The sequence below is a fragment of the Papio anubis genome, chromosome 12 (assembly GCF_008728515.1).
Source record: "Papio anubis isolate 15944 chromosome 12, Panubis1.0, whole genome shotgun sequence".
NCBI classification, from domain to species: Eukaryota; Metazoa; Chordata; class Mammalia; order Primates; family Cercopithecidae; genus Papio; species Papio anubis.
The window spans coordinates 39,100,493-39,124,175 of NC_044987.1; the positions used below are offsets into that span (position 1 = coordinate 39,100,493).

Below are 23,683 nucleotides of genomic sequence, written 5' to 3' on the forward strand. Positions count from 1 at the left end.
GTTGAAAGAGATTAGCCAAGGGTCAGACTGTGTAGGCAGCAAATGAGCAAGAGGCTGATTAGAGAATCTGGGTCATTGATGATGAGAGTGAGATAAAAGCACAAAGGGAGGAAAAATGGAAAGCTGTCTCAGAGGAAGAAGTGTCTGCTCTCAAACTCTAAGAGGACAAAGTCATGGTGAAGGTCAATATACCAATGTGCCAAAGGGTGGCTCCCACTCTGAAAAAGCAGTTCAAAGTCACTCACAAATGAAGAAGCATTAAGCAAGCTCCTACTCACCATGCAGGCAAGGCCCATGACTCCCAAAGGGCTGCTGCCACCTAGGCTTCTAATTGCTAGGGCAGTTGGTTTCCGCAAAATCCAGTAGTAGGAAAGTAGACATTAAAGTTCATCCTAGCATGAGATGAAAAGTGGAAAGGAAATCCTTAAACAAGTTATATATATAGTGTGATTACAACTATCAGGAAAATACTTCATAGAAAGAAAGAATGAAATGGGGGAAATGGAAAAATCACTACATAACTAATGATTTTGGTTTTCAGGGGAATGCAACAATGGATGAAAGGATGATTTGATGGTTTTCCTTCCTCTCTTTTCTTTTTCTTTTTCTTTTTTGTTTTTACATTTCTGTGGCAAGGGTATTGTCATTTCAATCAGAGCTCAAAGGTTTTGGAGACAGGCGGACCATTTATAATCACTACCAGTTATGGACCACCCACCAAGAGCCAGGCTTTGAGCTCGGTGCTTTACATATATTACTTCTAATCTTTACGACAATCATTGTAGTAACTATTATTCTCATTTTGGATGTGAAAGTGGAACTCAAAAATAATAAGGAACTTTGCCAAGTCCAAAACCCATCTGTATTCTGTCCACTTTAGCTGACAGCTACTTTGATTGTATCTCTGACTCTTACTTATTAAATGTTGGGTCTTGAGTGAAATAACCTTCCTGAGGCTCAGTTTCTTCAACTGTAAACTGGAGATTTTGAAAACAAAAATAAATAAGTAAACCATAGGGAAATGAATTTACCATCATCTCCAAATCTATATCAGAATCACCAAAGTAAGAGGGAATTAAATCAGCTCCTAAGAGTGAACTGCAGAGCAAGGGGCTTTTCAGAGTGCTAGAAAATGAGGCTTGTTCTATAGCCTTGTTTATGCTATTTGGCTCACAAACCAAGTAAGTCCAATGTTTGTAAACATTCTCTTTACTAGAAATACAAAGGTTAGTTTAGGTCTTCTACGATGGTGTTGGAATCGTAAGCCCAAGTATAAAAGGGCAATGGGGAGGCAAGAATTGAGATGTTTTCCCAACTCTGACAGGATAGGACACCTGACCCATGCGAGGAGCATCACTGGCAGTTGAGCAGCCCACAAGGAACTTTGGGGCAAAGGAAAAGCCCACCAAAGTGGGTTGCACCTGCTCTGCCCTGCTTCGCTGTGGGCGTGCAGTTTTCTATTCATGGAGAATAAATGAGAGGCTATGGTGGAAGTGTGCACAGTGATGGTGTTAGGAAGCAGATGTCCTCTCACCAATCTACAATTTATTTGAAATATTACCAATGCCTCCTTCAAAGAGTCATGTAGATTAAAAAGAGTATCTTTAAAATACCTGGTAGAGGGCCCTGCATAAAATATGACCTAATGAAATGATAGTTTTTGTTGCTGTTTTTCAAATTTTTTTATATTGAGCTTGCGTTATCTTTTGTGAGTAAGACAATGAATTTTCAAATTCTACATTTCAGCTGGAGTTATGGCTACAGAGTAGACATGAGATGGAGTAGTTACATTAAAGGAAAGATGTTCACCTTTTACCTTATACATAGAGCACATATGGTTGTTTGGTGTCATTTTTTTCTGAATAAATTTTTTCTTGGAAAAGTTCACTAGCAAGATCATCCTTAGGAGGATGAAGTGTCTCTCAGGCATCCTCTTCCAGGACATTCCCTAGAGAAATCTGGTTAAAGTGAAACACAGGCACCAGAATTAGAAACCCAAACATAAACCACAACAGTAGGTAGAAGTGATGCCAAGACACAATAGCCAAGAGACAGAAGGATAGATGAATGGACAAACAAAATGTGGTACATACGCACATGGGATAAGAGTGAGCCTTAAAAGAAAGGAAATCCTGTCACATGCTCTAGTGAGGACATTATGCTAAGTGAAAGACACCAGTCACAAAAAGGCAAATACTGTATAATGATACTTACATAAGATACCTAAAATCATTAAATTCATAGAAACAAAAAGTAGATCGTGGTTACCAGGGGCTGGGGTGGGGATGGGGTAAAGGAGAGCTGTTGTTTAATAGGTATAGAGTTTCAATTTTGGAAGATGTATTAGTCAGGGTTCTCCAGAGAAGCAGAACCAACAGGATATACATATATATATACACACACACACATTATGCAGAATTGGCTCATGCCATTATGGAGGCTGAGGAGTCCTGTTATCTGGCATCTACAAGCTGGAGACCCAGGAAAGCCACGGATGTAATTCTAGTCTAAGTTCAAAGGCTTGACAGCAAGGGGAGCTGATTGTGTAAATCCCAGGCCAAGGTCAGGAGAAGACTGATGTGCCAGCCCAAGCAAGCAGGCAGGAAGGGGACGAATCCTCCCGTCCTCCACCTTTTGCCCTATTCAGGCTCTCAATGGATTGGATGATGCCCATCCACATTGGTGAAAGAAATCCACTTTACTAAATCCACAGATTTAAAATCTAATCTCATCTAGAAACACCCTCAAAGACACTCCTAGAATTAGGGTTTAATCTTGGCACCTTGTGGCCCACCGTGGCCTAATCAAGTTGACACATAAAATTAACCATGACATAAGATTAAAATGTTTTGGAGATCTGTTTTGCAACAATGTGAATATACTTAATACTACTGAAATATACTCTTGAAAGGGGCTAAGATGGTTTAAGAAAAATTAATGGACACAATTACTAATAAATCATGTAAACAGGCCTGTACATAAAAAAGAGACATTTCATTGAATATGTATAAATATAAATTGGAACCGCTAAAAATAAAGTGATGTCAAGGGAAAGAAGCCACAAAACACTTAAAGGGACATTACTGAAGCCAAAGGGAGGAGACGTGGGGAGAGAGCTGTTGAAGCAGCAAAAGTTCTGGGGTAGGGGGACTGGGTACATGAAAACTTTGTAGGGGAGTTCAGGCCTTTGCCAGAATAGTTGGCCTAACAAGTGCTTCTCCTCTTTCTGTGCCCTGCCTGACTCCTGAGTTCCAGCTGCCTGGCTGGTGTCTTCAGCAGGCCCATGTTCAGCCCTTCAAGCACTGCATTAACCAACCCCACTAGAATATCAGTCCACAGCCGTCCTCATTTGCCTAAACCACATGAGTCTCGGAGCTGCTTTTGTGCTTCACTAATGTACCACCTGCTGCCTCAGACACCTGAGTCCAGGAAAACTTTACCTCCACTCTGAAAATCTAAGTCATGTGCCTTCATCAAGGAAATGACTAAATATGTCAATGAGATAAGGATGTGAGAAGATTAAAATAAGAAAGTTTATTAGCCAGGATGCTTCTAACTCCAAATAACATAAAAGTCTGCTTAGAAATAGTTAAAATATAAGGAAATGTATTATTACATAACAAGAAGTCAAAGTTAAGTCAATAGTTAGGACAGCCTCCAGGTGTGATTAATCAGAAGCTCAATGTTATCATCAAAGATCTGGATAGCTTCAGTCTCTACTCTGCCATCTAGGTATTAGTTTTATCCTCAGGTTGTTGGCCAGATGGCTCTACAGTTCCAGCCATCACATTTAGAGAGAATGCCTAGAGGAAGAAGAGAAGCTATCTCTTCCTTTTTTTTCTTTTTTCTTAGAGCATGAAACTTTCCCCCATAAGTCCTTAGCATACTTCCTGTTTCATCATTTCAAACACTGAAAATGGGGCCTCATGGCCACAGTTGACCCATTCACTGCAAGAAGAATAGTTCTCCTACAAATGATTGACTGAGTCTAATTATTAGGGGAGACCATGGTGTCCACTACAGAATGTAAATAGGTTCATAAAACAAACACAGCCATTATATGAAAAGCTAGTCCCTATATTTTTAGAGCAGAACTGTGATGCTTCCTCTGACCTGCTATTGCCGCTACCCTCAATCTCAACTCAGTTACAGTACTGTAAGTTCTCAGCATTAAAATCACTCATCTGGGAAAGATGGAGGGAAAAAGATTTTGTAGTCGGTATGACAGGGCAAATATCCACTTCATATCTCTCTCAGAAGTTCATGGTTATCACTAATACAGTTATCAAAAGCTCTGCAAAATCCTACAGACTGCTTACCCCACCATTCCCCAAACTTACCTGATCATCTATGCTTTCTTTTAAAAAAAATGATTTAAGTTAACATTCTGTAAAATTAATGCACCTCAAACTTTGAGAAACTGCAGGTAAGACATGACTTGCTTGGAAATAGACAATATTTCACTCCTCCCTGTCCCTTCAATCTCAGCTTTAACAGCAGGTCTTCCTGGAAGCCCTGCACCCAGCAGTGGGGGATCAAAGCACTTATTCCACTGCATTGTAATTGCCTATATTTTAAGTTTTCTCCCCCACAATCTGTGAACTCTTTGAGGTTAGGAACCGTGTCTTGTTCCGGACTATATGTCCAATGCCCAACACGATGGCCAACATAGGGAAGGAACCAAATATTTCTTGAAAGAATCCCTTTGATTTTCCCCCAAAGGCAAGGGAATGAACTAGAATGAGCCAAGATAGACAAATACTGATTTCAGCCTTTCTAATCCACTCTGCTTCTATGTAATCACTGAGCACTTCTCCAAGATTGTTGGAGAGCTAACTTTTTCCAGAAACTTCAGTCAGCACAAAGGAAGCCTTTGTTAACAGACCACACCTCTGCACCCAGAGCCATTCTCATGGATGGTGTCTTAGTCCTTCCAGCCTGTCACTCCTATTAGAAAACCCAGAGCAGGATGTGCTCTGCTTCCAGATTGGGCCTTTGGGGCTGCCTCGTGACCCTCACACCACCTCCATAAATGGAAGATAATAGTTCTCAGGGCAGAGGTCATCAAGTCTATAAAAGTGTCTGGAGCTTGTTGGAAGAAAGGCCTTTCCTAAGTACAAAGTAAGATTATAACTAGCATTAAAAACAGAACAAAATTAAAAAAAAAAAAAAAGAAAAGAAAACACAAGCCTCCAGCTAGCACAATCCAAATGCATCAGATGTGGGGGCCCCAGGGTAGGACTGAGTGAGGGAAGACACAAAGGTAAGTTGCTTTCCTTCTCTGGAGGCACTGAACTAGTGAGAGCCACATGGCTAGCTGTTGAGGCAAACACTCCTGGTTGCCTATCCAAGATCTATTGCCCACTTCTCTTCTTTCACCTGAATAGAAATGTGATTTAGTTCAAGTATCCACCTTCCTTCACAAAGTCATGGACTTCAGGGGAAGCTGACGTCAGTTCCATCTCCAGATGGTGATTCTGGTTTGCCTACAAGTCAGTCATAGTAGCCCCATTCCTTTTGGCAAGGCTTTGTTTAGGAATGGGCATGTGGTCTAATTCTGACTGATCCAACGAGAGGGTGAAATCGGCTAGGAGGCTTCTGGGACAGTTTCCTTGCATTTAAACTAGAAAAAGAAAATCTTTCTTCTTCCTCTGTCCATGACTGGCCCAGTAATGATGGCTGGGAGTACAGCAGCTATTTTATCATCAGGCTGAGGATGAAGCCAACATCACAGTGGCAGGATGGAAAGTAGGAAGCAACCTAGGTCTTTCAGGATGGTGTTAAGCCTCGGTCATACCAGAACCATAACCCACTCCAGACTGCTCACTGTATGAGCAAACACTTGCATCATTGTTTCAGTTGTGGTTTTACATGTACTGTGGCCAAAAGCTTCCTACTTTAAATGTACAGGACTCCAAGGCCAGGCCTTGTGCATTCTGTGTACAATCAGTTTGGATTTTCCTCCCCAGTCTTGGGCAGTGGACACTACTGACCAGTGTGAACCTCCATGGCTCTAGAAGAAGCTAGTTGAACTGTTTCATGTCACACATGAAACCCTCAGACCACAGGCCCCTGAGGCCTGCATAGCGCAGAGCAGTCATTCCTCTTGCCTAGGAGGAAAGCAAGATAAAATGCTTTTCTATCCCTGTTCTTCTTGAGAAAAAACAAAGCTTTCACCCAAATGTACAAAAAGCAGGTCTGTCCTTTCTCAGCTGATGTAGGGGAAGGATATGGTCAGGGGTAGCCATGAGGCCACTGCCCCTGGTGAATGTGAAACATTGGCAACCCTAAATAGGTAAGCAAGGACAACCTATAGAGTCCAGACTAGAGTCGAGGATGGGCAAGAAGGATGGCCTTAATTATAGCTGAGGTTTTTTTGATTTGCTCTCAAGGCAGCTAACAAATAGTGCAAAATATCTAAACTAGGTAAGGTTAAAGGTGGATCAACATAGCTCTTCACTCACCCCCTTATTTCTTATGGACTCTTAACTGAAATTTGGGATCTTGGCAATTAATCAGGAAGGAGACACATGACTGATTAAACTTGCAGAGAGCTGTGAGCACGCTGACTATATATCTCTGCTTATAGAAGTACCCAGGAAAACACATGAACTCCAGATAATTCAATAATTCTGTTAATCAGGAAGCCAGACTACCTGTCCTCACTTCTAGCCTCTGGGGTTTTAGAGTTCTTACATGCCAACACTGGGCAATCTTTCTTCTTTTGTGGTTGCCTTGTAAGGGAGTTTCCCATTTGTGTCCACATGGGAGCTCAAGTAGGCCTGACCACAGCTGACCACAATAGGTACATTGCTGCCCTCATCTTGCCCAGCACACACTCGCTGGGTGGATGTGCAGGTACCATGTCTCACTAAGTCCTAGTTTCCTCATTTTAGTTTCCCCACTAAATGGTAAGCTCCACAATGGCAGGGACTTATTCCCGCTGTTTTATTCAGTGATATATCCTGGATGCCCAAAACAGTGCTTGGCACATATAGGAGTCACTTAATAAATATGTGATGTATGAAATCATCTCCAAGGTGGGGACAAAAGTAGTATACCTCATGGGACTGCTTGAATACTGAATGAGATAGTGTGTAAAATATTGGCTCAGTGCCTAACACATAGTAAGTGCTAAAAAATGGTAGCTATTATTATTATTATTATTAATATTATGCAAACCTTTGTCTTTGCCCTGCTAAACAGGTGACTTGCTCCACCTGAACCAGTAACTGGTAAATCAAGATCCATAAAAAGGATTTGTTGAGTGACTCCTGCATACTCACCTGGAGGTATGGACAAAAATGGGCTTTATGAAACCATTTTGAATGCAGATCTGCCCCTCCTCCTCTTCACCTCTCCCTAAGTCAAAGACATCATCTTCCCTCTCAGTCATCTAATTTCTCTCTTGCCATCGCCCACCACATATTGGTTGTCACCAAGTCTCAGATCTCCTTGAGTGATATCTCTCATGCCCACCCTCTCCTCTCCATCCTTACTACGTTTAGCTCAATCTACCTCTCATCTGGACAGGTAGGTGCAGCCTCCTGTCTTCTGTGCTCACTGTCTTGCTTTTCCATTCAGATCTCCAATACCCCCGCCAGGTTCTTCTGTCACTCCCCTCCCAAACCTCATGCTCTCCAAATTACCTGCAAAATCAAGACCAATTTATTAGCAAGGTATTCAACACAGCCCTAAACTGCCTTTCCAGATGCTTCTCATCCTATGTCCCTCTCCTAACTACATCCTGTGGCCATCATTCTCCAACATACCCAGGCAGAGTCACACCACCAAACCTTTGTTCAAAGGAGTCATTTGGCCTGAAGCACTTTCCTCTTGCCTCCAGCTATGCTGTTGAAGGTCAAAGGGGATATTTGGCAATGTCTGGAGACATTTTTGATTGTCACAAGTTGGGTAGAGTGTGCCACTGCATGTAATGGATAAGGATGCTGCTACACATGCTACAACACATAGGACGGTCCCCTACAACAAAGAACTCCCTGGTCCCAAATGTCAACAGTGTCAAAGTTGAGAAGCCCTTGTCATGCAAATGCTCCTTACCCTCAGGACCTACCCGAATGCCACGCCATTCCTCTGCAAAGGTCTAAAGTGGGAGCATGGAAGCCTCCCCTCTAATTTCATTCCAGCTTTGGCAACCCCATCAGTCCTCTCGGCTTTCCAAAATTACGGGCCCACTCTCTGGCTTTCAGTGTTTCTCTTCTTGCCTAGCAGAAAGATCCCAAATCTACTCACATCAAATCACAACCAGACAAAACAGTCTTTATTGTAATGGGTCAGAATTCATTGTAACCCCAATTTCCCTCTCCAAACCCATTATTTCCATTTATTTGATTCTGCTTCATGCTAGCAGTTAACAAGTTTGTCTCCACACAAGGAAAGGACTGTCCATCCCTCACCCCATGCACCAAGCACAGTGCCTGTCCAAAGAGAGGCGTTTGATCGCTGTGTAGTGAACGTTAATTGTCATTGAAAAAATCTTGACTGTGCGGTCTGATTGCAGCTTCTGCAGAAGATGTTCTGACTGAGTAGCTTTTGTTCGTATCTTTTCTTTTGTCTAAATCAACCTGTCAGTTATATTCTAACATGGAAAGGATTGAATAATTTCTTGTGTGCCCTTTTTTCATTTCAAGGAAAAGAATGTAGGATAATCCAGCCAGCTTCACTCCTATTTCAGGTAAGTCCTACTTCAGAATTAACACACCCATTTCCCTGACTTCCTACTTTCGCTGGGCCAGATGGACAGGATACCATTCTGAGAAACATCCCAAGTCTTAAAAAGCAGAATGTTTCTAACAGAGCCACTTATCTTTCACCTGACCAAAGTCATAACCTCTAATTTTCTGTAAAGTCCAGCTAACAAATATGAAGTTACAACGTGACATCCCAGTAATTTTGCCTAGATGACACTGAACAAGATTACCCTTAACAAGGCAACTTTGGACTTCCGGGACCAAATCGTTGATCAGGCCATGAGCCTCACCTCCCCTCCTGAATGCGGGTACAATCCGCTTCTCTCTTTGGAGGTGCCGTGTTGGGGTTGTAGCTTGGCACCCTCCCCTCCCTGCTCCTCATTCTTCTGTGAATCCGTGGGCAGAATGCACTCAGGAAGCCATTAAGAGAAAATCTACTTGACCTCAACATGCCGCATTTCAGAGTACATGATGTTTACTGATAAGTAAATTATAAATATTTTCCCCAGGTTAGTCACCGATTCCCACCTGGTACGGTTCCACTCAGCAGACTAGCTCCTGGCCCAGCTGACTTCACCCCCGGCTGGCTGGTTACTTGATGGATGCAATATGCCTTGGCTTAGCTGCTTGGCTTAGCGTTTTGAGCTTCAGGTTCTTTCTGACAGGGTTCCAAATGCAAATCTCCTTTTCAGACCCAAACTACAAACTCCATAGCAGTTCCTTGCTTTCCCAGATTCCATTCCATCTTTCCCTTAACAAGACCCAATTCCGATGCCTCACTAACAGACTGAGTTTAATAAATAATTGCTTAAGTCTTCTTTTGTGTTACCTCTTGGAAAAGGGCACTTTTCCAAGGCTACAGGTTAGGAAAACAGTGGTGTGTGCATGCGAAGTTATTTAGATAGACAGGCCTTGCTTTCGCTAGATTCTCAAAACCACTTTCTGCTTTAGATCTCCCCTTCTGGAGGAGCTTTATCCACTCCTGTGCTTTTTACCGTGTAATGTGTCTCCAGTCTTTGCTTTTAGTCAGCCTCCTCACCAAACCTTTTTTTTAAAACCGAATGAGTCTTTTGAGGGCAGCACACCCCTTTCCACCTTGCCTTACCCTGCCCTGTCCTCATCTATTTATTGTCTGATCCTGACAACCCACTTCAAGTTCATTACAAAATCATCACCCCCCCAACTACATTTGCATGGCACATCCATAAAACTACCTTTGTCTTCAGTAGGAAGGGACATAATTGTGCTGCACATAATTAGGGCAAAGGACTCTTCATTACAATCCTATATTTCTACAGAAAAGTAGATGAAATTTTCATTAGTTTCCTAGTGTACACAATGGATCCAGATAATTCAGGATAGCAAAGGGCTGACATTCTTTATTTCCAGATTGACTTTCCAATATCCAACAAGGTGACTTAGAAAGAGTGCTGCATTTAGGATCAGAAGACTTAAGTTCAAATCCAAGCTCTGCCGCTTACTAGCTCTGTGACATTGGGAAGGAGGTTTAAATGCTCCAATGTTCAGATTACCCATCTGTAAAATGGAGATAATAACATCTACTTCACTCAGTTACAGTGAGGACTGGATGACCTGCAAGTACCAGCTCTGTGCTTATTCAGTGATGGGTTTAACCTTAGCCTGGTGGGTCTCTGTGAGCAGACTGGAGTATGACAGAAACACTGGCTTTGAAGATTTCCTTTTGCCCTTAGTATTAATAGCTGTGTAATTGTGGGCCATTAATTACTGCAATCTCTCAGAGATTTGATTTCCTCATCTATAAAATGAAGATAATGTCTCCTTCCTGACTTACATTATATAGAATGTTTCGATCTGAATTTGCTTTGTAAACTAAAGCACACTGTATAGTGTCATGATGGTGCATCTCCTTCCCAGGGAAGACTGAACTAGGAATTTTAACCAAACTCTCCTCCTTCCCTATCTCCCCAGACCCTCAACACTCCCTGCTACCTTCCCCAGGTCTCCCCCTACTCGATACCTTTCTGTGGCTAGTGTACTTCCCAGAAGATCAAACACAGAGATCTTTACTGGCTCCTCTCTGGGAAAGTAGGGCAGATTCTATTAGCCTGGAGGGAGTTGGGCCTGAAATTAAACCCCGAGGCACTCGAGGACTTGGAGATGCTAAATCATCAACCTTCCATTGGTTGGCCTGAGTAACAACTAAGCTCCTTAAAGTCCCCTAGAGAAATTCAGCAAGAATAAAGATTATTCATACTATTATTTCCATCCAGTACTTGTGCAAAACTGATGTGCTTAACAATACGGTTTTTATTCAATGGTGTGTTTAACCCTAGCTTATCCATGCAAATGTTTTCCATTAGTGTACGTGTTCTTGGTTTATCACACCCGCTTAGATCCTGGAGCCTCTAAGGAACCATGTTTCACCCGAAAAGCTAAGGATGATCACAATGGATGTCAGCTCCGTTCCCAGGAGACAACCAGCTGGGGTTAAATAACAAGGCATAATAATTGCCTTCAGGAATGCTTTCTTCCATGGAGGAAAAAAAAAAAAAAAAGCACAAAACCTGTAGCTCTCCAGGACTCCTCCCAGGCCCTAGACTCTGACCCAGCTCTGCAAATGTCCACTTCTCAAAAGGTTCTGGAACGGTCTATCGGCATGTTCTTTGAGGCAAACAGCCTGACTTCCGCCCTCCCTTTATGGGGACCAAATTATCAAAGCCTTAGATGTCACAGAAAAGTGCCGGAAGAGGTGGGAGGAGAAAGGGATCACGTTTTGTTTTCTGATAACCATGAATTTTCGTTGTTTCATCTGGCTTTCAGCTTTCATCAAAACAAGTTGTTTACCGAGATTAATGTTGGGTATAATAAAGGCCCCAGACAGTTCTACCTGTGGGTACTGAGACTCAATAATGCCGTACTCAAATTACACTCTCTGCTTCCATGGGGCAGCTTCAGTGTGTTATTGTGAGCTGCTTTCTGCTGATTTAAAGTGAGATGACATGGAAACAGATTAGTGAAAACCACAGACATTATAAATTGCAATTTGGCCTCAAAAGATGAATGAAGAAGAAATGCTTTGATGTGTGATTCAGAGCTGAGCTGCAGTATTTACAGAAAAACATGTCTGCAGGGAAAGAGAGAGAGAGAAAAAGAGAGAGGCACAGAAAGGAGCCTTTGGGTATTGAAAAGGATATTTTCTCAAATTATAGATGACCTAAATAAATATGAGGGCTCAAGTAGAGAGCACAGGGGTTTTCTTGCAATTTCATTAAGCCTGTAAGGGCTGATATTGAGGGGATTTACACGATAGGACATCTGGTCTGATAAAACATTGCAGCACCTAATCTAATTCTTACCTGGCAATCCTGTAAATTCAGGGCTGCAGAGAGACAAACGGCTGCAGGGTCCCCCTGCAATACTTCTTTATACTTGCCCTGTTCCCCAATAAATGTTTCATGGCCACTGTCTGACCAGAACAGAGGCCCGCTGGGACATTCATCCCTCTGCCCTTCTCCCAATGCGAGATATACAGCCATTCTGAGTACTCTCTGGAACTCTGAGACTGAAGCCCGCAACCACGGCAGCTCCCTGACCTTACAAGCAACTAGGATGTCCCCAGCCAGTGCCCACCTCTCCCCCTACTCCCACCTCAGGCCTTGACTGATTTAGACTTAGTGGCATCATGAAATGTTAGATGAGAAAGGCCATTAGGGAATCAGAAAACAATCCTTCTAACTTACAAATGGGTGATCTAAGGCTCAGGAAGGCACTTCACTTCCCCAGGGATGCACAGTTGGCTCTTGTGCAACCCATTGGGGAACACAAAACTTCATAACAGAATGAACATAGTGAAGCCCTAATAAAAACAATGCCTAAGAAATGTATAATGCTCTTCCCTCCAGCTTCCTATATCTGCTACCTATAGAAATAAGGGGTACTCAGAAGCGCTTTGGACGTTCCCCTTTCTTGGGGTAAAAGGCACAGAAAAACATGGAATCTGTGAGTCAAATGTCAAATTAGATTTTACATGTAACTATTACTGCTGATATTTATGAGCATTTACTCTGGACCAGGCACTGCTCATAGATATTAATTCATTGATTTCTCACAACCACACTAAGAGGTAGATACATTTATTCCCATTATACATATAAGGAAACTGAGATTTAGAGATATGACACAACTTCCCCAAGGCCACACATAAGGAATGGCGATGCAGACTTTTACCCTCAGCAGTTCTGTGTGAGCCCAGAGTCTGAGCTCTTTAACCACCGCCAGCAGATTTCAAACCCTGGTGTGTCTCTGAACCATCTGGGTGCTTGTGAGCAACACAGTCAGCTGGGCCTCTCCCCTGGACTCCTCCCAGCGCCTCCTGGTTCAGTGTCCCCAACTCCCAGTTCTCTCCCCATCCTTCTTTCATCCTGGAAACATTCCCTTGCCATTTGCATAGCTTATCTGACAGCTGATCACTCTCCCCTCAAACGTAACTGTGCCCCCTTGACTCCTCATTTCTTGTGTCATCTCCCTTTTAAGGCTGCTCTGGCTCCCTTTTTCATCATCATCTTCTCTTTATCCTTTCCCTGAATTCCCACATCTGGGCCTCCCAGGCTCCAGCATCCCTCTTTCCCATCTCTTTTCTCCCACCCCTCCGACAAATCTCACTTCAACCTTAGATCTGGTTATGTTTCCTGGTCTCCTCCTACCTGTTTTTACTAACGCAGACAATAATGCTTTGTAAACACCAGTTTACATTGACACCTGTGCTAGCAGTATTCTTACTCTATTTGGAGGCGAGGAGCTGGGATAAGGGGAAATTGTGCCAAAGCCAATCTCCTTTTGATGTCTCCTGTTCACCTAGCAATTATTCCTGGAGCAATTTCTGTCTGCTGAGCACTTTGCTGTTGCCCATATAGAACTGAATAAAATATAGCTCCTAGCCTCAAGAGCTTACAGTCTAGCTCTTCTACCCGGAAAATAAGAATGCCACCTCCTTCTTCACAGAACTACCCTTCATTCATTTACTCACTTAGCAGATGAGTATTAAGCATCTTCCATTGTGCCAAGCAACTTTTAGGAACTCATAAGAGGGGGTTTGGTCCCTAGGACCTTATAGGGGGAGAGGTTCTGCAGAGGATTATACCTCAACGTAACTGTGGGAACCAGAGGAACACTTACCACCTACCAAAATGAGCCAGAAATATACTCCCTGAGGCACCCTGGAGCTAAATCTTGAAGGACTAAATGGCTAGATGAGGAAAGGAGAAGGGAAGGACATGCAGGGAATGATAAGGGCAAAGGCAGAGAGAGACATTAGAAGTAGATTGTGTTCAAAGAATGCATATTGACTTCTGGGGCTTTAGGTGGGGCAGCAGAAGGGGAGAACAGGAAATGAAAGTGCAAGGGTTGTCTGGGGCCAAAAATAGGAAGGACTTCCCTTTCTGTTCAGCCTGCTTCTTGGCCTTCCTTCACTAATCTATGATGCTAATGTTGCTTCTCATAGGTTCGCGGGAGTGTGAGGCTTTCTCTCTACTTATCACTTGACCTGTGTATCTCTTACCCATCGCATTGACCACCTCTATTGACATCCCTCAAGGATCCTTCTGTTTAGACAGTGACCTTGGCATCACTCCGCCCAGGACCTCTGTATGAGTCATTACCTCACCACACAGACCGCCAACCATTTAGAGGTCAAAGCTAGTTTATTACAGCGGAAACAGATCTCAGAGCCCAAATGCTATACAAGTATTTAATTATGGGTGCACAGTTTAATTACTTAGTCCAGCTTTATATGACTTAATTTATAAATATAATTTACAGTTCCCTTGTTTCTTTCTCAAGCCATTTAGCTCATTAATAGTGCTGACTATAAGAGCTCTTCAGTCCTTTCCTGCTGGGCTGCAGGCCAATGGTTACCAAGGTAAGGGGAAGGGGGGGCAGGGATGTTGGGAGAAGTCTGCTCCTGCAAGAAACACTTTATCACTGGTGTTGCTAGGAATTTCCAATGCATGGTGATAACAAAAAGCAGACTGACTTTTATTTGGTTTTATTATTGCTTTCAAAACTGTAAAGGCTAACACCCCCCTCCAGCCCATTGCCTGCATCCAGGATAGACCACTTGCCCCCCTGCCAACCCCATGCCTCTTCTCCAGGCACAACCTTTAGTTCCTCATTGAAGCCACTTCTCAGCAACAACCTTCTGGGGCTTCCTCTTGGGTCTCCCTAAGTAGCATTTCTTCATTCAACCAGTGTTTATTCAGTACCTACTATGTGCAAGACATTATTAGCAATGAACTGAAAAAACCAGGGTAAAATATAATACAACAATTAACAGTTACTGCACACTCACTATACACCAGGCACTGGGCCAAGTTTTTGCAAACATTGCATTTAATATTTAGAAAAACCCTGGAAACAAAGCTCAGATTGTTTAAAACAGTGGCTCTTGACCCTGACTGCATATTGGAGTCACCTGGGGAGCTTTGGCGCTGGAGCCGACCCTCTAGAGTTTTTTTATTTAATTGGTCTGGGGTATTTCCTGGTCATCCAGATATTAAAGAACAAAACAAAACACCTTTTCAGGCAATTCTAATGTGCAGCCATGTTTAAGAGCCACTGATAAAAGTAATTTTCCTAAGATTCCACAAATAGAGCAGGAAAGACAGGCGTTCTGGCCAGCCGGCCACCTGAGCCCTACTACATGCCAGACTCAGCAGCACTAGGTCCTTTTACTACTAAGGATATAACAGAGGACATGTGCCATAAAAAAGATAAGACGCTATTAAAGTTCAAGGGACAATGAACTTGGAGAATTCTTCATGAAAGACCTAATTTATGGGTTATTGTTGTAAAGAATGTGCAGGCTATGCAGAAGTAGTCAAATGGTAGGGCAGGACTTCTAGGCAGAGATAACCACATAAGCAAAGGTGGGGAGGTTGAAAAACATGGACAATATATAAGGATTAGGGAGCAGACACCACGTGCACTGCGACAACTGAGGGCAATTAGGCAGGAAAAATAAGTCAGGGACAGTTCGTAAAAGACAGTTCTTCCCAAACCACTTCAGATTAAGGCATGTGTAGAATAATGACCACATGTGTAGTGTACATCGGGGGGAAAGGACAAGGCTGCTGTGGTGGATCAGCATCTCAGCGTATCTGGCACACCCACTGGGAAGCTTTGGTATAAAGCCTTGAATAGAATCCAAGAAGTGTGAGCTTCATTCTGTGGGTAACAGGGAACTGATGAAGATTTTATATTGGAGTAGGAGATTGTGATCGGATCCAAGTTGGATATTTTTAATACAAATCTAGGCATTGTCACAATGGCCTTCAAAAGACAAAGACTTGACTTTGGTAAGTTTCTGCCAAGCGTGAGTAATAGAATACTTTCATAATATGTTATGATTTGCTATACAGGTAGTGTCTTTCCTGCTAGACTTTGAACCCTTTAACAAGAGAGACTGTGCTATCTATTCACAAAAAAATTTCAGTGCGTAGCACAGGGCTTGGCACACAGGAGGTATACAATTAGGAACCAACTCTGAACCACTCATTAAATTCCATTCAGCAGGCAGCCATCTATTTCAGAGTCAGGGAGCAAAAGATGATGCAAATGCATGTATATTAAAAAGAGAATAGAGACTAGAAGGCCCTGGGCAGACAGAACTGGTTTTTGGGGTAGTTCCCTTCCTCAAGCTTCTGCTCCTCTTCTGTAACAGGGACAATAAAAACTACCTAGCAGAATGTAGTGAAATAGAACACAAGGGGTGCATGGCAAAGGCTGTACCCAGCTGTCCCCCAGAAAGGGGCATTTAATATTTAATTTTCAAATGCTTTCAGTCCAATAATGAGGATCATATTAACAGTTCCGATTTGTATGAGTTATATTTTCCTTTGTAAATGTCTGTTCTGTTAGATGTGTGTGTGGCAGGGTTGCTCAGTTAATAAGCCTGAAGCTCTGGCTATTGCCCTTAGTTAGCCTTCCAAACAATCACCAGGTGTGAATAATCACATCCACTGTTTATTGGGAATTCACTATGTTTTAGGTCCAATGTAATGGACCAATACATAACGTATATAGATAAAACATTAGATCCAATGTTATATATTTGATCTCACTTACTCATCTAACCCTACACAGGGGATGCCAAGTATGGCTCTGGGCCTGCTTTGCATGGCCCTCAAGCTAATTGTATATTTTAAAAGGTTTATAGAAACAAAAAGAATTTGAAAAAAAGACTATCTGTACTGTAAAGCCTAAAATATTTACCCTCTGGCCCTTTTCAGAAAAAATTTGCCAATCCCTACCCTATAAGATAGGTACTAAAAGTGTGTCCACTTTGCAAATGAGTAAACTGAGTTTTAGAAAGGTAAAGTAATTACTCAAGGCCAAACAGATAAATGACAAATCTTGGTTCTAAATCTAATTTCATACCCATGGCCTTAAACACCAGTTTTATTGCCTTAAATTACAATAAAATGTTTCCTTTCCCTTTAATGTAAACTCAAACTTGACCCATCCATAGCTTGTTCCTAAAGAGTTTGTGACATGACTTCTCTGCTGCCGACATCCCTGAACATGCCGCATCTCACCTCTCCTTATGTTAAAAACGAAAAACAGGCTAGGCGTGGAGGCTCACGTCTGTAATCCCAGCATTTTGAGAAGTCGAGGCGGGCAAATCACCTGAGGCCGGGAGTTCGAGACCAACCTGACCAACGTGGAGAAACCTCGTCTCTACTAAAGTTACAAAATTAGCCGGGCTCGGTGGTGCATACCTGTAATCCCAGCTACTAGGGAGGCTGAGGCGAGAGAATCGCTCGAACCCAGGGGACGGAGGTTGCAGTGAGCCGGGATGGCACCTTTGCACTCTAGCCTGGGCAACGAGTGAAATTGTCTCAAAAAAACCCAAAAACAAACAAAAACCAAAAACCTGGCCCCAATTGTCTATCGGTTTCCTCTTCCATACTCCTCACAGAGTTTCCAAAGCAGCAGAGGGTCAAGGGCTTGCAGGAGAGTTACAATCCACAGGAGAGCCTGCTGAGAAGGAAACAAAGTTCATTGTCTTCAGGCAGTCTGGATCCTAGCTGCAGGGGAAGGAAGAGAACTACGGGTTTCCTTTCAAAGGAAAGCATGGCCAGGGACTTCTAGTAAGCACAAATCCAAGCCACCTCCTTGTCACTCTGTCTGGGTTTGGGGGGAAAAGGACACCTGAAAACCACACTGGTTCAAGCTCCAGCAGCTCACCAGCTGAGAAGAGCAGCTGCGCCCCTTTCGTCTGTTCCATATTCAGCAGGGTGATTAGCTTCATGTTCTGACCCCGAAAGAATGACAGAATGATGCCTACAGTAAGCGCTGTGTCATCCTGTCCAGCTGGGGAGTGAGGTGCCCTGTTTTATCAAATACACTGTTTCATGGAAAGCTGCCTCATATGCCATCAGTGGGCATCCAGGATGCAAGAACACAGAATTCATAAAATACACTTTGTACCTAAACTATGCAGAAGGTAATTCCATCTTTTTTTTTTAAGATGTTGCCGCAGTCATGGTGCCTCAGGGCACTGCCCTGGAAGGAAGAAGGTGCATAAAATGGAAATCACATTTATCAAGTTCTATGCTGCTGCTAATGCTGAACAGGATACCTTAAATAAATATGCCTTTTAGCACTGACAATCCCCAATGCTTGTTATATCTACTTGATAGAAGAAAAAAAAACTCAGGTTCCAGGTGGGTTCATTCATTCATATGATATTTAAGTGCCTCCTACAGACCTCAGCACTGGGGACACCAAAATGAACAATAAAGACCCTGCCCCTGCCTCACAGAGCTTGCATCCTTGTAGGGCAGTGTCAATTCAACAACCACACAAGTAATTAATTAATTATGGTAGGGCAAGTGAAAATGCTGTGAGAAGAAATAGCAGAGGGAGCCAACCCAATCTGGAGATCCAAGAGGACCTCCCCGAGGAAGCGAGATTGAAGTTGAGACCCAAGGAATTACTTAGGAGGCGGGCAAATGAGCACTCCCTACACCAGCACCAAGGAGCCCCAACAGCAGAAGGAAGCGTGGCCTTTCAAAGAAGGGAAAATATGCCAGGACAGGTAGAGCAGAGGCCAGAGGTGGAACCGTCGTAAGGTGAAGCTGGTGAGATTAGTACAGCCTCAGCCACCAGCGCCAGCCTTGCAGACCAAGCAAGGGTATTGGACTTTATTCCAGGAAGCAGCGGAGAAACACAGCAGTCCTTCAGTAGGTCAGAATTTCCAGTAAGAAGCAAGTGATCAAATCGAGGCTGGAGTCTAAAGTCCATGCTTTTTCCACTGTGCCCGGCACATTTATGTGATGGAAAAAGAAAAGCCTGCGGGTGTGATTGATTGATAGGATCTTCTAGCTTGCAGACAGAGTCTGGAGTAGAAGGAAAGCCCTGGGGTAAGAGTCAGAAATCTTGGGTTCTAGTTCTGCCTCTGGCCATTCCTAATAGGGCAGCTTGACTAAGTCTTTTAACCTCTGCAGACCTCAATTTCCTTACTTCTAACAGGAAGTGTTGGACTAAAGCCATGCATACCCCATAGTAAATACTCAGTAAATCTTAGCGGCTGCTTCTATCATCCTCTTTGCTCTCTAATATTCTCTGACTCTCAGTATAAATTCCATGACTGTGATTGTACTTTCTCAGACTCTCACTTACCAGGCATGGTAATCAACCTTCATTGTCTCTAGAGTAAGGTGGTATAATTATTCTTTTGACATAATCCTAGAATTCTCAAATAACAGTTAGGAACTCTCGTCTCCAGAAGGAATCCTGGATTTTATGGCTCACTTAAATGTTCACATAATTGATTTCCCCCTCTTACAGTATTTATCCATATAACCCACAGGCAGAAATTTAATTATGGTTCTGAAGGGACTTACTGTTATAATATTGGCAGAGTTTTCGTAGGTTAAGTGATAATTAAAGTTTAAATTTCACAGAGGTCAAACAGCTTTTAAGCGTGATTCCCCCCACCACTATATTATAACAAAGACAATTTGGTTTTTGAAATGCAAGATAATGTTAAACAAGAAATTATTTTCTACATTCTATGTAAAGTTGTGCTTGCTTTTATTTGGTTTCTTGATTTAGCAATAATAAATTTTCGTGTGTGTATGTGTATTTGTGTGCTACAGCATATTGATGTGATTTGGGAAGAACTGGGAGGGCTATTTTTTATTATTATAGCAAATATTTAGCCCTAGACCCCTTCCTTTATGACTACCCATACCCCATCACTCACTAAGTTTTTGGACCCTCTCTTTTCTTTGCCCAGCTGGTGTGTGCTTTCTCTGGGAATGCAAACTCATTTTAATATTAGCTTAAGCAAGGCATAATTAGGAACACAAATCTGCTGCTGCAAAAAAACAATGCAATTCATTCAAAAGCCAAGATTCAGTGACTTTTGGATTGTCTGTCGTTAGGCCTTTTTTTTTTTTTTTTTTTTTTAACATTCTCATCTCTCTCCATTCCAGTAATTGAAAGCTGTCTGCATATTTAAGTATGCAGCTGTAATTGGCCCACTAATATACTCTTCCCAGGCAAGCTCTGTTATTTTGTAAGAAGAAATAGGATAGCTCATCTCCCTTTTGCAATCTTAGTAGAAGAGGGGGATGAGGTCCTATCTAGATTCCTCCTGTGACAGACACAAGAATAGAACTCACTATACGCTGGAGCTGAGTCACACATCAAGGGTAATTTTTATACTGGGTACTATTTCTTACCTTCCATATTAATCTTTTCTTGAGCTTTGTCTTCATGCTTAACCATTTTCCCTCTCCTTCAACAGATTCATTTTGTCTTAAGACCTTGTGACTTTACTCTTTTGTCGACATTACAAAGTAATCATTAACCCCTGAATCGTCAACTTTTGTCATTGGAGGACTTCACAGTCAGCACAAAAGGGATCATGTCAAGTGCTCTTTCATAAAACTTTGTATGTGCATTTGCGTGGGTGTCTGCAAATTTGTATGTTAGCAAAACCTAAAATCAAAAATTAATTTATAACACATTAAAGTCAGAGAGAGTGTCACACCATGATTGGGCATTATGCAGGTAGACGACCTCTATTATATAACACCAGCAAGGTAATGAAATCCTACATGATTTCACTTCTGTGTTTCCAGCTTCATCTCCTGACACTCCCATACTGCCTTCTCTATGTTCCTGCCATACTGACAGAATACAGCCCTTGAAATCCCTGCTCTCTGCCTCCTCTAGGCCTCCACACATGTTCTTGTTCTATCTGGAATCCTCCTGTGCCCCATCACAAACTATTTACTCCTTATTCTTCAGGCCTCAAGTTCATTACCACTTCCTGTGAAACTTGGCTGTGGACCTGGATCCACATACAATTGCATAGGCTTTCAACCACAGCAAACATTTTAAAACTCTTTCATCAGGCAAGTGTGCATGCTAGGCACTGGAAGTAGAGGGAGCAGGGGAAAAGGGCTTCAGGGGATCATCCAAAGGCCTCTGGTATACCCATCTATGGTACTTCCAGACAAGACTCTCTAAACTGCTAATGTCCTTATATTATGAACCATCTGATTTGCTGACTCTTTATGCCATTTTGTACAGGACTCTACTAATTTTCACATTCTAAATTCTTTACAGAAAGGATCTACCTACAAAGCTTAGCACTGATACGAACACATAAGAAATACCTGACAGACACCATTGACTAATTATCTATTGACCTGCCATTGGGTTGACTTCCACATGAATCACTTAGCAACCTGGTGAAATGCCTAGGAGATTGTAAACTACATAAAGAGAGAGACCTTGTCCACCATATTCAGCATTTTCCTTAGGACTGAAACAATGCCTGGCATACCATAGGCACTCCCTAAATATGTATTCAGTAAATGGATGAATGAACAAATAATACAAAGCCAATGGTGAACACAAGTTCTGCCCTAAGGGAAATTCTAGACAATAGCAAGAGACATGTTCTCCTCTCTCCTCCATAACTCTTACCTTCATTGAACATTATTTACATTTTCTCCCTCATTTCTTCTTAAAGATCTTTCAAAATGGAGTCTTTACTCTTTTTATAGGAAGTCCTTGTAAGGAGAAATAATAGTCTCAGCAGAAACACAAAAGCAGGAACCTTCTCCTGCACAACTTTAGAAAACACTAGGGCCGGGCGCGGTGGCTCAAGCCTGTAATCCCAGCACTTTGGGAGGCCGAGACGGGCGGATCACGAGGTCAGGAGATCGAGACCATCCTGGCTAACATGGTGAAACCCCGTCTCTACTAAAAAATACAAAAACTAGCGGAGGCGGTGGCTGAGCGCCTGTAGTCCCAGCTACTCGAGAAAGGCTGAGGCGAATGCGTGAACCAGGAGAAGCGGGCTTGCAGTGAGCTGGTCCGAGCCCTGCCTCCAACCTGGTGACAGGAAGGAACTCCGTCTCAAAAAAAAAAAAAAAAAAAAAAAAAAAGAAAACACTAGGAATTGTGGTTGGAATGACTGCTGTCCCCTAGAAGGCTTCACAGAGGTAAGGTTAAAGACAAGCCATTCAGTTTATGGCCTTGTTTTGATTGTGTACAGTCAGAGACAACCATTAATAATAATAAGAGAAAAATCCGCAATTCAATATAAGCCAACATGTATTGATTCTGCATTGGGTATTCGAAACTTAAAAAGTGAAAAGATAAGTAAGAATAGAGTGCAGTGAATGAGACAGAAAGTAAACAACAATCATATAATGTAGTAATTGCTATACTAGATGGACAGAGTGCTCAGAGAATAATGAAGATAGTGCAATTAATTCTGTCTCAGAGCATGGGGAGAAACTTTTCAAAGAAATTTATCATTGAGCTAGACCTTCAAAACAGTAGGATTTTGCAAGTAGAAGAGGTTAGATGGGCATTCGAAATGGAGAAGACATCATGAAGGCATCAAGCATGCATCAAATTCCAGGAGTCACCCCTAGATGATTGACAGTGTAACTAAGATAGAGGTTCCTTGTTGAGAAATTTTAACACCAAAGAGTTTTTTTTTTAACCTCTACGTGGAAACAGTTGTAGCTTTAGCATCTACCAATAGAGAAGGCACATAACAGCAAAATTTACTACACATTTAGTATAGTTTTTGAACAAATGTGTGTTTTATTAATCACTCTAACACCTACATACAGTAAAAGAAAAATGTGGTATATAATGTAAGACTTAATGTTCACATCTATTTCTGTCCTTTAAATGTTTCATTGAAACAAAAATGAATAATGGTTATCTAAGGAAAATATTTCTAAGGAAATGGTTGTCTAAGGAAAATATATATAATATATAAAATTATATATTTTTATATAAATATATTATACATGATATATATTTATAAATACATATATATTTATATATTATTATAATATATAAATATATAATCAGATGCAATATATAATATATAAACATATAAATATAAATAAATATGTCTAAGGAAATGGTTGTCTAAGGAAAATCTTCTTGGAAAATACACCTTGTGAGAGTATCAGAAAAGAAAACTAGGGCTTTAGGTAGTTCTTGAACCTCCCACATAGACATACAATAGTGTGTTCAGGGGGAAGGGGAGGAACAAGTTGAGAAATTACAAGGAAAGACAACTCAGCCCTTAAGTGAAATACTGTCTTCCTAAGTTCTCTGCCACCAAAAAAAAGCCATCCTCCTCTGCAAGTGTAGGTAGGAACCCCCAAACTGCCTTCTGGAGGAAAACCTACTTATAAAGAGCCTAGAAATAGCTCTTTAATCCAAGGATCTATACAGTCGCAGAAAAAGTATAGCTGATGGCATAACCCTCACTCATAAAGATAAACTGAAAATTATCAACAGATATTGGAAGAAAACCAACAGCATATCAAGAAAGGGACCAAAATCACAAAGGAAACAGATAATCCAGGGAACAGAAATAATATTTTCAAAAAATTTTAATTAAAATCCTCAGATATTCAAGATGTTGCATCAATTAAACA

General features: G+C 41.9%; 1 long non-coding RNA gene across 1 annotated transcript; it reads right to left on the minus strand.

The window, feature by feature from the left end:
• Positions 1-1,328: 1,328 nt before the first annotated feature.
• LOC103877828 lies at positions 1,329-21,935 on the minus strand. The gene is made up of 2 exons (XR_002517172.2): positions 20,441-21,935; positions 1,329-1,958 (listed from the first exon to the last, which is right to left on the minus strand). It is a non-coding gene; the product is annotated as an uncharacterized LOC103877828 (long non-coding RNA).
• Positions 21,936-23,683: the final 1,748 nt, after the last annotated feature.